Below are 11787 nucleotides of genomic sequence, written 5' to 3' on the forward strand. Positions count from 1 at the left end.
TGCTTCATGAAAAGGCGTTTTAATTAATAAAGCTACAACTCCTACCATCCTTGTTATTCAGAGAAAATTCACACTGTTGATTTTAAAAACATGGGAAAATACTAGCTGGCATGGAAACATCCCCCTCAAGTTTAAATTTAAGTTTAAAGAAAATGACCAGATCATTTAACCAAAATGCACCAAATCGTTTGGATTGAAACAATGGAAAGTACACTTCTGATTATTAGAATGACATATTAGAGGTTGGATCCTTGTTGTAGTGCTGTAATTCCTAGCAAATTCTTAAACAAACCATAAACAACTACAGTTTTGACACGTGAAAGATTTTGCTGTGAGTAGAAACTTTGTTACAGTGAGACATTGTGCCAGATGCCGGTAATCTCGGGATTCAGCGTTCAGGATGTTAAACACCAGCATGAAATGAAATTAAAAGACTCTGGCCTCCCCATGCTGTGCTGCATGAAGCCTGGAGAAGGACCAGATATTAATGGCACTGGGTAAGGAAAAGAAAAAAAAAAACACAACACAATTACCATTAAAATGGATCAACACAAGACATATGAAGAAATTGAAATGCGGGATTAATGAGGCTTTGTCTCCATCCTTCCTGGACTGTCAAGCTCGTTTTTCCCCTTCATCCCCATCCTTTGTGTCTTTGTAGTATTTTGCAGGGAATCTGCATTATGATTGTTTCTTGTTTTATTTATTTTGTAGTCGCACCTCCCCTTGTGTCCCAGCTTGGTTTTGCAAACACTTACTAATTGTCCTCACCTGGAAGTCAGCACTTCCTGCTCCACCAGTGAATCTCTCCAATAGGCTCCCAGCTCTACTTTTGTCCACCTGTTTATTATTTTCTGAGTAGCATAAAACATTTGAAAGGAAAGTTGTGTTTCACAGCTTCACAGATTTGGCTGAAGGCCTAAAAAATTTTTTTTCATTTCAAACAAAGAATGTTTCCATGACGGCCTCGTTTCGCTTGCATTCTGACGGCGGGATGCGGGTGTGTAAGTGCTCCTTGGCATCCCTCCTCCCTTGGCTTTTCCCACCCTTAGAACGTCAACCGTGGCAGTCAGGCCTCGTGTCGTCAGGAAACTCTGAGCTGAGCTGGAGCCCATCGTGAAAGTTCACATTTTCCTCAAACCTGTCTTGACTCAAAATACCAAAATGAGACAAACGTTTGCTGTTTTTTGAGCAGAGTGTAAGGTGCTGTAGAGTCATCACTAACAACCTAGAAAGTGCTGACTCACTGCTGGGGTTTCAGTTTGAGGGCAGTAAGATTGAAAACTCCATCAACTTTTTTTTTCATTCCCGTTTCCTCTCCATCCTCTGGGAGTGGAGGGTGTAGTTTGGTCTTGATATTTTTATTCCATCATTTTACCTCAAAAAGAGTGAGAGATATTCACGTTTACTGGGTGCTGCTTCTGTGGAGTAAGATGTTCGTTATAATATAAAAATATATATAGAAACCTGTTTTACTGTCTATAAGTACTGCATGCGGTGTTCATCCGCAAGGACGAAGGTAGGTGTTTTTTTGCCAGTGGAGATATTAAGCAGGAAACTCTCGTAGCATCGCAGATACACTATTGAGTTGATCGATCGTTCAGGGAAGGAAAAAGAAAAAGAGAAACCAAGTATGTCGGTGTTCTGCAGCCTCTCATCACTACGATCAGTTCACCTCCATCATTTTAACAGGAGGCGGCACAGTGCCATAATAGCTCGGCTAGGTTTCGGGGTCACAACCCCTCTGTGTTTCAGGAAAGCCGTACGATACAGGGTGAATTGGACGCAGCGGTAGTACTTTTCGACAGAGCAGGGAATGTGCATATTCCCCACGGCTGGTTGGGTTCAGCCTGCACAAGCCCTGGGTTATGTTTATGCATCGTAATTAGCTGGTTAAGTCCAGGAAAACAAACAAAACAGCACGACATGTCAAAACGGCCTTGCAGCAAAGATGGTCCAAAAAATTATGTGTGGATGTGTGGATTCGTGGATTTGTGGATGTGGATTCCCCAAGGATCAGTGTCATATATATGTTTGTGTTTGTGTGTGTGCATGTATGAGTGTGTGTATGCTTACATATATAATGCGATCACAAGTAGATCACTGATACTTTGCTGATTTGATTTTTCTCCTTTATCCTTTGCTTCTTACCCTTGAGAACACCCAAATTGCTAGATCACAAGATTAAAATGCCAGATGCTGACTTATGCAGTCTTCTGGGTTATGTGCTGAGATGCACAAGCAGAACCCCCGCCCTCGCTCCCTGTCGTCGTTTGGATCGAAAATGCGGGAGGGAAAAACTTCTCGGCTCGGAATACGATCGGTGAAAAGAAGAGCCGGTTCTGGAGCGGGTCCAGATGATGATCTGAAGCCCCTGCATCGTTTCTTAGTGCAGGCACAGCAATCTGAGATGCGTCCCTGTGAAGCCCCCCCACCCCGTGAGCAGCCGTCACCCCCCCCCCCAACCTCTCCACCCCTCCCCTCCGCCGCCCTGAGCTAAAAATAGCACGTCCTCTCTCATCACCCTGCGATCACGTCAGGGCTGCGTTCACTCTCATTTGCTGCCCACGCCTCCCGTCGTGTTGTGATGTTTTGACATGATGAACATCAGGAGGCTTCCTGATAATATTTCAACGCGCACACACCTCGGCTCAGGTCTGCGTCGGGCTCACACACTCCCACACAGGAATGCGGCCTTCGCCAAAAAAAAAGAAGAAAAAAAAAGATTCTGCCCGAGATTTACGAGGTTTCATCGGAGGTATACTGTGTCATTGAGAAAAACATCAGTGACTCATTGAGTATCGTCTTTCTGATTGACAGGGAAGACGGGGAGCCGCTGCCGCCGCCCCCGCTGCTGGAGATGGACTGCAGGTCAGTGACATGGCTTTCAAGTTAGTACTTATTTCTCCGCCATAAGATTTATTTCTGTTTTCCATTAAAACCAATGGTTCGACAAACCCTCGGTTCAGTCTGCCACGGGTTAGCTTATTCTACACTCCATTTCTAGGACGAAATAAGACCTATGTATATTGGCAAGAAGTTGAGTGTTTCCTGTCGACTGGACACATTTATTTTGAGTGCCAAAAAATAGAAATGGCTGGTTATTGTCAACGACTGATTCAGTATGTGATTGGTGATAATGAATCTTCAGTGAAGGCTGCGATTGCAGCCAGACTCTTTGTTATATTCCTAGATAGTTGTTCTCAATCTGGGGCAGTTGAAAGTAAATCAGAGGCAGGAAAAGTTTTTATGTGATCAAATGTGAGTTGGCTACATGTTAAAGCTTCAGCAGGTTACTGCTGAGATTCTTTAAATTGTTCACAATGAGAGCGCAGGGGCTTAACACCAGCAACCTGATCAGAAGCTGGGTGTCTCTTTTCTGTGCTTTGGCTGGTGAATGAACGCTTTGGTTCCCAAGTGTTGTGGAGAAAATTCACAAACTATTTCACAGTCTTGGAAAAGAAAATTGTTTGATATTCAAGATGAGAGCTTCTTGAATAGTTTGATTAAATGATAATTCATGAATCCATTGTCTTATTTTGGGGGGGTATCGTTGTTGTCACTCTATAATGAAATATTTACATGCGATTTGAAAATCCAGCCAAACATAATGTGTCAGTGTAAATATATGTTCTGGTCTAACATTAAATTCAGCTCCCCTCAGATTTTTTTCACAAACAAAACTCTGCTGGAATCGATCCTCAGGTCTTCAGGTCTTTTATTTTTTGACTTAGGTATCTTTGCCAGGAAATGTAGCCTTTTGACAAATATATACATTTTCAAAAAAAGGAAAACAAATCTGGATATCATCCAAAAAATGACTTAATTCACAAAAGAAAAATGAAACCTTTTCATCAAATAATTGGCCAAACACATCTCTCTCTCTCTCTCTCTCTTCTCTCTCTCTCTCTCTCTCTCTCTCTCTCTCTCTCTCTCTCTCTCTCTCTCTCTCTCTCTCTCTCTCTCTCTCTCTCTCTCTCTCTATATATATATATATATACATATATATATATTTTTTCTTAATAATTATAAAAAGTCTTCCACAACAGGAACTAAATGAATTCAAAGCAGAGACAAAATTAATCAGCTGTTAACTACCATAAGAAAACTAGATAAAAAATGAAAACAATTATTAAAAAAAATCCCTGCAAACTGACACAAAGATTTTCACCAAATTATTCTCTAGTAGAAATCAAGAAAATATTGAAATATATGTATGACATTTCCCGATGAGCCTCAGGGATCCCAGTCATCGGCCCCGCAGCCTCTTTGCTGCCAGCGTCATGTGACGTAACCCGAGCCATTTGATGTTGTGGTGACCAGCAGCAGGACGAGAGACGCCTTTGACAGGAGTGCAAATTAACAGCGGACGTTTGATCCTGTCAGCGCTCGTCCTGCCGATGCTCAGACAAAGTGCGTCTGGTTGTCAGGTGGGGCGGCCGTCAGTGCGCCACCCCACCGGGAAGCTCCGGCGCCCTGCGGCTCGCACTTGGAGCCTGGCGATATGGCCGACCTTTGTCAGGCTTGGTTTTTCTCTTTGTTTTAACATCTCAAGGCCTTCAGGGTGAATCTCTGAGCCGCACACGTCTCTGATCTGATGCTGGCGGTTTTGAGATTTGAAACAAGAAGTGGGATTTTATTTTAAACTCCCAAATCCTCTGAGTCTTGACGACTGGGCAGTGATTAAAGATTTAAAAATGTAGAGACGCTGGATTTTATCCTTGTCAGGTACTTTCACCTGGATTTTTATCTTTTGCAAGTCTACCTCACCTTCGTGGGATTTTTAATAGACTAGAATTGATGCTTGTTAGAGAAAAACAGAATTTTAATTTGCAAAAATATTTTTTGTTGACTTTTTTGACTTTCTATAAACAAATGAGAATAAAAGATATGGATTAATAAATATTACTTTTAAATATATAACCAACTAACATAAAATAAATATACTGTACAATAGTTTCCATCCCCTCCAAAATTGGGATTTTTTTACCACATTTTGCAAAAAAGTATTTGAATTTTCTTGGAAATAGCATATTTTCTAATGTTTTCCAAATAATGAAAAAAGTGTTAGTAAATTAATCACATAATTGCATTTTTTAAATGCTGTAAATGCATACACAGATTTTTATTACTATTATAAATCTAAATAGAAATGTAATTTTTTTTTGTAAATGGATTTCATTCTCTCCTGTCTACAAATTCTGCACATATTGATATGTTGAGTGTTTCTCCCTGAGGTGGAGGGAAGGATCTGAGTCTTTCATCAAGTAAATTCTAGACCAGGCACCAATGATCAATAAATGACAGTGTTTTGTAAGTCTTTATTCTCCTTTGCAAATGAGCTTCAGTATTTATTAATACACTGAATCTCAGTTAGATCAGGAGCAGAAACCTGCTGCAGCGCTGGTGTAAATGCAGATCATGGCGTCGCAGCGCAGGGATGGCAGTTTTGATTTGTTGGCGAGAAGGAAGACGCCTCATTCGCATTCTGCGGACAAAGATGCTCGGCGGGAAAAGACTGGATGGTCACGATGCGAATAGATGCATAATCACTGGAGCCGGTGACCTGCTCGTCTTTGCGTCATGAAGATGCCTCAGTTACACCTTTGCATACATCAGTTAAAATAGTTCTGTGAGATGGTTATTACATCTATATATCCCCAGGATCAGCTAGATTCATACTATTAAAATTTCATCTCAGCTTTATATGGATAAAACTATTACCTTTGTATCGCACCATTATGCCTTTATTATTGCTCGAGATAACCACAATATAAGAATTTATTACGTCTTTACTAAGTGTTAGCAAACGCACGTACTTATAAGGTGCTCATTTATTTAAAAGAGGTTCCCGCTGGCCGGCTGGGTCAGTCTTTGTGGATTCTTTGGTTCTCCCCCCGTCAGCCTGGGTTGTCTCCAGTTTCTCCGTAGTTAGCTTTCATGAAGGCGAAATTTTCCGCAAGGGGGAATGAGAGAGTGAATGGTTGAATATCTCTATATGCGGCGGCCCTGTGATTGACAGGTGAGCGACCGAGGTTAAACCCCAGCCTCTCACCCCAATGTCTGCAGGGATAGGTTGCAGCCTCCATGTCACCCTCCCCCACACAAGATAAACTATGTAGATTATGAATTAATTTTTCTATTGGTAATTTCACATTGACATTCACTTATTTTTTTCTATGAAGTCACATGTTACACATTAATTGTGATTTCATAAGGTGTTTTGTAAGTGTTTCTAATATTGGAATTTTGCATACATTTAGAAGTACTTAGATTTTTTTGGTATAAATTATTTTAGTTTTATGGTTTGGTTTATATAAATACAGTTTTAAAAATCAACATGAAATTACTTGCATGTGATCGCAAATATCCTAAAAAATTAATTCAATACATTTTTTATGGACTTTGTCAAAGATTATTTTTCAATGAATCCTTTGACCAGATAGACAATTAAAATTTTGATCTTACCTCTCAAGGGATACATAAAGGGTTAACAGTGGCCTCCGGCCGTTGCATGTTGCGACGTGTCCGGTGGGCTGCACCCTCAACCTGCAGCATCACAAACAAACTCCGCAAATCAGGCTTCGGCCTCTTCCGTTACCATGGTAACTGCACTTCCTCAGTCACGAGGGGGGTGGAGACAGTGGGGTTGAGAGGGGGGTGGGGGTGGGCGACAGGAAGAGAGAAGGAGGAGAGGATCCACAGCTTCTCTTATTTCAGAAGTGAGGCTTCCTTCCCCTGCTCAAGCAAGGATGAGGGTGGGTGGCGGGCTGGCGTGGCTGGCGGGGCTGACGGGGCTGGCGGGGCTGGCGGGGCGGGGGTCTGTGGCTGAGGCGGTGTTCCACTGAGCCCCCAGGACTGCGGATCAGCAGCCGGCCCTTGATCAGGTGCTCCCCTCCACAACATTAAAACCTGTTTGACTCTCGGCTGCATCGTGATGAAACCAGGTAAAAACCGGATGCCTCCGTTTGCATATGGAGAAGTTTATGTTGGTCAGGTGGGCTGCTTTTTGGATGGGTTTCCACTGGGAAATTTGACATGCGGATGCTGAATTTTGTGCCACACATGAATTGTGAATGAAGTAGTGTGTGTGTGTGAATTCACACGCGTTAAACAGTGTACTATTAACTGTATATATGTGTTTGACTTGTGTTTAATGGCTGTTGCTGCAGCTAATTTGAATGAAAAAAGACTCCTGGGAATTTTCTTCTGCCTGTGTGTGTGCAAATCATGCACATGTGTTAACTGTGTACGTTGTTGGGGGGTGGGTTGTCTCAGTGCTGCAGGAGCTATGTATCCGTTGCGTCCTGCAGCAGATGATGCATCAAGTCCTCTGTTCTTATACTGGCTAATGATGCAGGGGTTCTCAAAGTAGGGTTCGGGAACTCGAAAGGGGGCCGTTTCCACGCCTGCATCGACAGATTAAGACTAAGTGTCAAAAGCTGTTGTTCAGAAGTCCTGTTTTTGCAGAAAGTGGTGTGCTGTCTTGTGTCTGTATGTTGTAGCTTTGCCAGTTCAGACAGGAAGTCTTGAACATAATTTATTGAAAATCATTAGAAGCACAGGAATAACTTAAAAGTAAGTTGTGAGTCAAATAATTACCTGGAGGATCCAAGATGTGACCTGAAACCACGAAAAACACCTTAAAAACAGCAAAAAAAGCAAATATTCTGGAAATGATATAAATACCAACAAAAGTGAAACTATATGTGAATCTAACGTTACCTTAAATAAGTATCTCAACTTTCCAAAGAAGGAAACTTAAAAATGATCTAAAAATGAGCCAGGTAACCTCAAAATTGGAAAGATCTGAAAATGTAATCTTGATGTCAGCAAAGAATGTTATGAAAAATTTGTTAGAAAAAAACCTATTAAAATAATGACCCGGAAATGGAATTTAATCATGATGTAAAATGGACAAAAATCTGAAATTCAGCACATTTTCTGTAGAAACCTATATTTATTTTACAAATTTGCCACACACACACACACACACACACACACACACACACACACACACACACACACACACACACACACACACACACACGTCCATCAATTTGCTGAAAAAAACAAAATTAGCAAAAAAATTGATGAGTGAGTTTAAAAAATTACTTTTAAAGGGACCAAAATAACTTATATTACCAATCATAATTACCAAGAAAATCTGGACAATAAGACCTACAAATGAAATCAGAGACATTACTTAATAAAAGAAAACTCCAGGTGAAAGTTAATGTTGTTCAGAACGTTGCGGTGCACTCTCAGGGTTTCATTTCCAGGCCTCTGGGATAAATCCTTTTTGGTTAATGGAGCTCAGCTTTGCTTTGCCCCGTCGGTTTGGTGGTAAATTCAGTGCGGCTTAGTTTTCGACGTCCTCGGTTGCCTGACGCTCGGGACGTTGATGGAGGGCGGACGCCAGCATCTACCACCACAGTGTGTGGTTTCTGATGCAGAGAAACTAGAAATGAGTCCAAACCCTTCTGAAACTGCAAGTAGTGGAGCCGTTCTCTTCATTTTCCAAACCATTGCACATAATGCCCTCAATTGGCGATTTCTTGAAAACTTACAAAAATGTACATAGAGTTTGAGAAAAATCGCCCGGAGTTACGTAAAGACATCCAGGAGAATCTCTAAATCACTACATAACAAACTGACATGATTTTTTTGTTTCCAATTCATGTCAAGAAGAAAAAGCTAACAATCAACAACAAAAATGATTTGAACCAAAAAAAAAAAATCAGGTGTAAACTACTGAAAAAGACAAAAAAGGCCAATGAACTACCTACATATCATCAGAAAGATGATCAAAAAGCATCAGAAATACTTTGGAAACTAGCAATGAATAGGCTGGATAATCCCCAAGCCATCAAGAAAAAGAAATCTGAAAAATAAAAGGAACATAATTAAAAAACAAAAACCAATTATAAATCAGAATAAAGCATCTCACTTGTGTTTTCTCCGCGGTGGCTGTGCATGATTGGCCACGTTGTGCATGAGTGATGTCATACACATTAGAGCAATGAGTCCGCAGGGCTGCCTAAAAGTGACTTGGTGGGAAACTTGGCAGGGACCCCAGAGGATCCTTTGTTTTGGCTTTGAATCCAGTGGTGGATTTTCCCAAAGTAATTAGGCGTAATAGAAGAATAAGAGAGAAAGAGAGAGATGATGGAGGACGTTGAGCTAAAAGCATGACTTCACACCTGGAAGGATGAGATAATTGTTTGAGGGGCTCAGAACACAGTAAATAAAAAGTTCTGTAAAAAAAAAAAATTCTGTCTTAAAATCTGCAAAGAAATTACCTGAAAACAAGTTAGGGGTTGTCACATAAATAAACAAAAATTATTCTGAAATTTTGAAGATGTACAAACTATAAGTAAAATTGAAAAAGAGCAACATGGATGGTGAAGAGAGGGGAAGAAAAGCTTTGGGTTTTATTTTTCATGAAATTAAAATCAAAATATTTATGAAGGTAAATTACAAACAGAAAGAAATAAGAGTAAAAAATCCTAAATGTTACAAAAAATAAATATAATTTTTTTTTGTGATTTAAAAAAATTAAAATCATTTTTAGCGTTGAAACATGATCTTATTCCAATTTCACTGTATTGATTCACATCGTCCTCTACATGCTGAGACACTGAACATGTAATCAGTTATTATTATTGCTCATTCATTCAATCATTACCTATACAGCTTAACCTGTATTGCTGGTCATGGGGATGCTGTAGCCTATTCCCAAAATGCCACTGGGGAGCATATTAGCTCATTTTTATTTATTTATTTTCATTTTCATCAGCAGCCGTCATAGAAGTTATTCTATTTTAAGAAAAAAAATTGTACTTACATGTTCAGAGCTCACCCTCAGACACGAAAAATCCTAATCTAATAATGAATCTAATGATCACATTAATACTGAAAAAGGAGAACATTTTATGGAAATGACATGTATTTCACAGGTAATATATATATATATCAAATATCAAATATCCATTGAAAGAAAAGTGACTTGAATTGAAGGAACTACATTATACAGAATAAATGAGTAAGATGAAATGAAGACTCAATGACACACATCCCACTGTCAGCAGATTTCATCAGTTCATCCCTGGCATGCCTCCCCCCCATCCACCCTGTTGCCATGACGGGGCCGTGTAGCGGTGACCTGTTGTCCCTTTGCTGCGTCTCTTGTCCTTCTCCGCTAGAACCAGCGGGCCTCTATATTTAGTTCATGTGCAGGTCAAGGACTGGATTCAGAGAGAAAAGACCCCCGACCCCCACATCGCCACTGTAACGTCACGGAGAGAAAAGACTGAGGTCGTTCAGCGTCGCCCCCCTCTGGACAAAGAATCTGTATAATACTTCATCATGGAAGTCAAGATGTAATGATATACGTGATGGAATATATTAGGACAGAAATAGGAAACGAGCGGCTTATTTTTAGTGTCTTAAATATTTTAAAATTATATTTGTTATTACTTGATGTGAGCTGCTTTCTTGAAGGGTCATTTAAAAGTATACCTTAAGATGTATTTAAAAATAAGATAAAAAAGAGCCAAGTAGTTAACTGGAAATGCCTAATCAGAAGATGAGCAAAACAAATGGACAATTAAAAAAAAAAAAAAAAAAACTCAGAATGACCAAGACATGTCTGAAATTGTCAAAAATTTTATGGAAAATTATCAATATATGAGAATTACATTGTTTCACGCAGGCAAGGTAAAAACAGAATTGAACATGACCGTTGATTCCCTTTGAAAATCTCTCCAATTTCCGATACCTTTACTTAAAGTGCAATTTTCTCGTCTAAAAATACAGGAACTACCCAGAATATCAACAAGTCGCTGGCCCTCAGAGATCACATCCTGTCTGTGACGGCCGTTACAGCTTGGCTCCTCCTCCGTTGGGAAACCACCGCATCACAAATACAGTCCGTCCTAATCTGTCTCAGATTAAGTAGCTGTTGTCATGTGACCCTCTGAACTCGGCCCTTGTCAGATGAATCTCTCCACCCTCTAGAATAAGAAGGGCAGCGTCTGGCAAACTCTCGCTCTTTAGTCTTAGACACAAACACACAGCAGAGGCATTTTGGATGCAAAAGGACAATATCGTAACCTGATGTCGGATGCGGAGACCCTCTCAGGATTTAGGTTGACGGGGGATTTTCAGGGATGTTGTTAGGTCGCTGGATTACCTTGTAAAAGATCTATCTAATGGAGGACACACGCACACACATGCACAAAGACACAACATTTTTTATCTTATTTACGAGGGGACTTAATCCAGGAGGGAAAAACATGACAAACTGTAAGTAAACGACAAGTCCCGCATTTAAATAGAACATTAGGAGAGACGAATAAAGTTGCTGTTGTTGATGGAAACAAGGAAATTTCAGTTATGACAAGAATCATTGTTTATTTGTTGGTTTGATTACAATCAAATGTACTGTTTTGTAAAGTAGAGAATATGCACCGGCTATATTCTGTCTGAGCAGTGTTTAATCCCCAAACTGACAAACTACAAATGATGCAGGTTAGTACAAGGGGATGGGTATAGTTGTTAAGAAGCTACCTTGAAATAAAATCAAAATTACGTATATATATGTTATAGACTGAAAATGCTAAAAATGTTAAAAAAATTTGCTGACATCACTTAATATCTGCAAGAATTTGGTAAAAACAAGGGCTGTGTAATATGACAAAACATTGAATAAATAATTGAGAAAAAACAATGAATAGGCTAAAAAGCCTAACACTAACTATGGAAGTATTTATTTTAAAATCTGCA

The 11787-nt window shown here is 39.9% G+C and overlaps 1 protein-coding gene across 2 annotated transcripts in view; it reads left to right on the forward strand.

Moving 5' to 3' along the window:
- Window positions 1-2594: 2594 nt before the first annotated feature.
- pitpnm2 (phosphatidylinositol transfer protein, membrane-associated 2) overlaps window positions 2595-11787 on the forward strand; it is a 41252-nt gene continuing 32059 nt past the window's right edge. For both annotated transcript variants that reach the window (XM_086152589.1, XM_086152590.1), the window contains exon 1: window positions 2595-2871. The gene's annotated coding sequence lies outside the window, so the exon portion shown is untranslated. The remainder of the gene's footprint in view (window positions 2872-11787) is intronic.

This window comes from Fistularia commersonii, chromosome 9 (genome assembly GCF_037954325.1).
Source record: "Fistularia commersonii isolate RoL2024-O1a breed Wild chromosome 9, RoL_Fcom_v1.0, whole genome shotgun sequence".
In the NCBI taxonomy this organism is placed as follows: domain Eukaryota; kingdom Metazoa; phylum Chordata; class Actinopteri; order Syngnathiformes; family Fistulariidae; genus Fistularia; species Fistularia commersonii.